The 5,970-nt window shown below is 35.2% G+C and overlaps 1 pseudogene across 1 annotated transcript; it reads left to right on the top strand.

Annotated features, from left to right (window-relative positions):
- Window positions 1-385: 385 nt before the first annotated feature.
- Window positions 386-1,085, top strand: LOC128598546 (40S ribosomal protein S8-like; annotated as a pseudogene). The gene has a single exon (XR_008383655.1). The product of XR_008383655.1 is annotated as a 40S ribosomal protein S8-like (transcript).
- The last annotated feature ends 4,885 nt before the right edge of the window (window positions 1,086-5,970 follow it).

The following is a 5,970-nucleotide window of genomic DNA, read 5'->3' as shown; positions in this document are numbered from 1 at the left end:
TGGCTAAAAAAGTCCTTTTCATACACTGTTTTCTCTGCCGTTTACATACTGATGCAGACACATTAAAAAGTTATAATGAGTACTACTTATTATCATGTACATATATGATGTGTTTCAAACCTTGCTACTATTATCCTATTGAACATACAGGAAACTAAGGCATAAATGATAAAGTACATATGTAGGGATTCATATTAAGGAAATGTAGAAGATTTATATTTTTAAAAAGTAAAACGTAGCTGAGAATAATAAAAAAAATCAGAACAAATGAAAAGATAGACCATATTTTCATAGGAAGATGCAACATTATAGAGATATATATTAAGTTATACATTTTTCAAAATCTCTATTAATATTATTTTAACAAAGAAATTTCTTGCTCTTTCTAGCCAGCGCCGAGCGATGGGCATCTCTCCGGACAACTGGCACAAGCGCCACAAGACCGGGGGCAAGAGAAAGCCCTACCACAAGAAGCGTAAGTATGAGTTGGGACGCCCCGCAGCTAACACTAAGATTGGCCCCCGCTGAATACATACAGTCCATGTCCGGGGAAGTAACAAGAAATACCGCGCCCTGAGGCTGGATGTGGAAAACTTCTCTTGGGGCTCAGAGTGTTGTACTAGGAAAACAAGGATCATTGATGTTGTCTACAATGCATCCAATAATGAGCTGGTTCGTACCAAGACCTTGGTGAAGAACTGCATTGTGCTTATTGACAGCACACCATACAGACAGTGGTATGAGTCCCACTATGCACTGCCCCTGGGCCGCAAGAAAGGAGCCAAGCTGACTCCAGAAGAAGAAGAGATTTTAAACAAAAAAACGTTCAAAAAAAATTCAGAAGAAATATGATGAAAGGAAAAAGAAAGCCAAAATAAGCATTCTTCTGGAGGAGCAGTTCCAGCAGGGCAAGCTTCTTGCATGCATTGAATCAAGACCAGGCCGGTGTGGCGGAGCAGATGGCTATGTGCTAGAAGGCAAAGAGCTGGAGTTCTATCTGAGGAAAATCAAGGCCCGGAAAGGCAAATAATTCTTCCTCTCTCCTGTTTTTTTGGCTGCCGTTGTCATTTTTTAGCTGGCCCTGGGTTTGGACCTGCCAGCCTTCATGCACATGACTGGCGCCGTGCCCAATGTGCTACAAGCAAGAAGTCTTCCTCTTTCCTGTCTTAGTTCATGTAATAAATGTTCATTATTCAAAAAAAAACAAAAAAAAAAAACAAAGAAATTTCTTGCCAGGTATGGTGGCTCCTTCCTGTAATCCTAGCACTCAGGGAGACTGCTGCGGGAGGATTGCTTGATCTTAGGAATTTGAGACCAGCCTGAGAAAAATGAAACCAAACCTTTATTTAAAAATAGAAAAAATATTAGCTGGATGTTGTGGTGGTCACCTGTAGTCCCAGCTACTCAGGAGGTTGAAGCAGGAGGATTGCTTGAACACAGGAGTTTGAGGTTGCTGTGAGCTAGGCTGATGCCATAGAACTCTAGCTTGATCAATAGAGTAACTTTGTCTCAAAGAAAGAAAAGAAAAAGGAAGAGAGAAATCTCTGTTATGGACCACATAAAAATTATTACAAAAATAATATCCAAGAAAATTCTGAAAAAGATTAATGAAAGAGGGCTAGTTTATCAGATATTCAAAATATCACACACCTGAAATAATTAACATCCTTGATTCAGGACACATGATTCCACCAGGCAGAAAAACAAAACAGAAAGTCTAGAAATAAGCCAACATATATATCAGTTTAATACATGATAAAAAGTAGCACTTTATATCAGTAGAGGAAAAAATTACTCAAATTGCTTTAGAACAACAATTTAATCATCTGAAAAAATAAACTTTACTGATACATGATACCTTCTATCAAAATAAATGCCAAAAGTAAATAAATAAATAAAATAAACTCCAGAAGAGTAAAATATTTGTATGTAAAAATAAAAGTACTAGAAGAAAATTAATAAAAGAGAACTTTTTATGATATGAAAGTGAGAATTGCCTTCTAAATATGAGATGAAATCCCAGAAGTCACTAAATGTTTTTATAAAATCTGCAGATATTTTTGCATGGCAAAAGCCACTATAATAAAAGTAAAAACAAACAATTATATAAAAATATGAAGGGCATAGTGAAAGACTGAATAATAATGCAAAGAGGTGGTATATACAGGTGTTCTTTTGTAGTGATGAAATAGTTCTTTACCTTGACTATAATTATACAAGTCTATATGTGGGATAAAACCCATAGAATTTTACACACACATAAATGTAAGTTTTAAAAAAACAGTGATATTGGAATAAGATCTAATCCATTACTCATTAATAGTAATTCACCAATGCAAATTTTCTAGTTTTGATATTGTAACACAGCTACCTAAATGTCACAACTGGAAAAAACTAGATGAAGATTAGCAGAACTCCATACTATTTTTGCAACTTTGTGTTGGTCTATAATTTCAAAATAGAAGAGCTTTGAAAATTTTTGAAAATTAACATTAGAATCAAGGAAAATTAAAATAAAAAACATTGGGATTGGGGGGAGAGTGTTTTACTACTCATGTGACAAATAAAAAGGTAATTACTCTAAGACATAAAGAGCTCCTACAAACCAATATGAAAAAGGTAAAAAAAGAATTCAAAAAGAATATAGCCTGTCCACAGAAAATAATGCAAAGCTATAAGCCAGTTATAACCTAAGAATATGGGGAAGGGGGAAAAGGGGGGGGAGTATGGGCGGAGTGAGGATGATTGGTGGGATTACACCTACGGTGCATCTTACGAGGGTACAGGTGAAACTTAGTAAATGTAGAATATAAATGTCTTAACGCATCTTATGAGGGTACATGTGAAACTTAGTAAATGTAGAATATAAATGTCTGAACACAATAACTAAGAAAATTCCAGGAAGGCTATGTTAACCAGTGTGATGAAAATATGTCAAATGGTCTATAAAACCAGTGTATGGTGCTCCATGATTGCATTAATGTACACAGCTGTGATTTAATAATAAAATTAAAAAAAAAAGAAAATAATGCAAATGGCTCTAACCATATAGAATAATGATAAACTCTTACTTATAATAAGGTAAGAGTAATTAAAAGTTTATAATATGTCATTTTTTTATCTAACAGATTTGCAAACATACAAAGTGTCAAAGGAAGCACTCTCATAAATTGCTGGTGGGAAAATAAATTGATGCAAATCCATGGAAGCAATATTTGTCAAAATTGGAAAATGCACATACCGTTTGACTCAGTAATTCCATTTTGTGGGATTTATCCAATAGTTAATTTGCACATGTGTATAATTACATTTATAGTAGATTAGTCATTACAATGTTATTATAATAGCTAAAGCGGAAGTAACCTAAATGATCACAGATAACTTGTTTAAAAAAATTGTGATACATCCATGCCTAAAGTAAAAGTGAGAAAATACTATGTGTGTTCACATATGCAGATTTCCTAGACATGCTGTTACTTGGAAAAGTCGTGCAGCAGAACAGCTACTGTCTGTGTAGAAAGATAGAGAGATAATATAATTAGTTAATAAGTTATTTGGTTCATTGGTCAGCTAGTTGCTGATTTAAAGTACAACAGTATATAAGTTAGTCGATTCCTCCATAAGTTTTGTATTAGTGGGTTTCTGGTACAGAATAAAATCTCTTTTGAAGAACTGACAAAAAGCAGTATTTTTTTAATGCTTCAGAGAACTCAAATTAATCAATCAATAACAAAAAAGCAAGCAATCCCACTTGTAAGTGGGCAAGAGATTTGAACAGAAAGTTCTCTGAAGATGACAGATGAATGGCCAACAAACACATGAAAAAATGCTCATCATTCTTAATCATCAGAGAAATGCAAATCAAAACCACTCTGAGATATGACCTAGTGAGATTATACTACATCACAAAATCCTAAATCTGCAGTTACTGGTGTGGATGTGAGAGAAGGGAACACCTTTGCACTAATGGTGGAATTTCAAACAAATGCAACCTTTAAAGAACAAAGTATGAAGAATTCCCAAGAACTAGAAGAGGACTTTCCATTTGATCCCACAAATTCATCACTGTATATCTACCCAGAAGTAAACAAAACAAAACAAAACATCATTTTACCACAAGGAAATTTGCATCTGAGTGTTTATTGCAGCTCAATTCATAATTGTCAAGATGTGGAAGCCACCCAAGTGCTCTTCAACCCATGAATGAATTAACAAACTGTGGCATATGTATACCATGGAGGACTATTCAGCCATAAAAAAAAAAAAAATGGAGATTTTATATTTTTTGTGTTTACCTTGATGGAGTTGAAACACATTCTTCTTAGTAAAGTATCACAAGAATGGAAAAAAATTATCCAATGTACTCAATACTAATATGAAACCAATCTATAAACAACTACACATGACACAATAGAAAAACACAACCATAGTCTAGCAAGGGGGAAGACAAAGGAAAAAGGGGGATGGGGCTAGGAGAGGAGCAATTGGGAGGGATCTTACTAATGTGCACAACGTGAGGGGGCTCAACTACAACTTGAACTTTAAGTTCATCACCTTGTATCAATCTGAACCAAAAAAAAAGAATGCCTTAGAAGCAAACAAATAGGGAGGGATATTTTCCTTATATGCTCTTTCAATGCATGTTGAATTTTCAAACTTGCAAGTATACTACCTATTTTAAAATAGAAATATTTAAATTAAATGTGTGGAGTCATTTGCTGAAAGATTATAGATCATGAGTTTGCATTTACTCAGCAAGAAATTTTCATTCTCAGAGGAGATTAAAATTTCTCCCTTCTAAGAATCCAGTTGCAAGCTGGTCTCTGAAATTTGCACACTGATGCATTTTAGCAAAAACATTTAGCCCTGCCTTAGAGAAGGACTCATCTTGAATTAACATTTTTTCCAAAATTATTTCAAAGAACATTTGCATAGTAATAGGAACATTATTTTTAAACAATATTTAAACATCAAATTGAATAAGGTGATTATTTTTTAAATCCCATTAAAATAGTGTTTACATAAAAAATAAGTCAAATTCTTGAGTCTTTGTTTCAAAGAATATGAAGTACACATTTATGCTTTGCAGATGTGGGCCTATGACATATGCTTGAGAAAATAAAGTGCCAGAGTCTATTTTGAAAATGAGGAAATCACAATGTGCCTTTATCCACAGGAGGGAAAAACACAGGTAAAGTGTACCAGACACTCAGATTTCACAGAAAAAGAAAACTGAATGCAGAACAATAGAAATATTAATGATAAAAGAAATGAGGTGACATAAAGAAATATTCCAGGAATCTTAACAAAGTTAAAAACAGAGTATTCAATATGTGAAGAGAAAAAGAATCTTCAAAACAATGAAAGGCGATTAAAACTCACAGCCCCAGTCACAGCCCACCCAACCACCTGTTCCTTGAGACCCTTAAAATAACCATTACATTGTCCTCAAGAAGCTTACCGCTTCCCCAACCAAACCCTGGCACACACATTTTCTTTTCTTTTTTTTTTTTTTTGTGGTTTTTGGCCAGGGCTGGGTTTGAACCCGCCACCTCCAGCATATGGGACCGGCACCCTACTCCTTGAGCCACAGGCACACACATTTTCTAACTCTCCAGAAGGCAGTTGAGATAACATGGTACAGTTAATTAAGACTTTTGACTGAAGTCTTCCAGATGACAAAGGAGATGCTAATGTGAAGAAAGGAAAATATTTTACATTTTGAACTTCTGGACAATACTGGTCATTGGGACCCACAGTACTTGATCTGAACAGTATCGTGTTGCAAGGAAAGGAAGCATGTTGGGAGAGTTCCCAGAACTTCCTGTCTCCTCTCCTTCCCAGAGGAGAACCCCACAGCTGGAGCCAGTAGTCGTCTGCCTATGAAGACACTGCCATGTCAGCACATCACAGGGGTGTCATCCTCCCCTGACACTTTAATCTGGGGCTCTGGGTAAGAGACCCTGCCAT

This window comes from Nycticebus coucang, chromosome 11 (assembly GCF_027406575.1).
Source record: "Nycticebus coucang isolate mNycCou1 chromosome 11, mNycCou1.pri, whole genome shotgun sequence".
Classification (NCBI taxonomy): Eukaryota; Metazoa; Chordata; class Mammalia; order Primates; family Lorisidae; genus Nycticebus; species Nycticebus coucang.
Note: the sequence above shows the minus strand (reverse complement) of the source record. Positions and strands in the feature narration are given on the sequence as shown.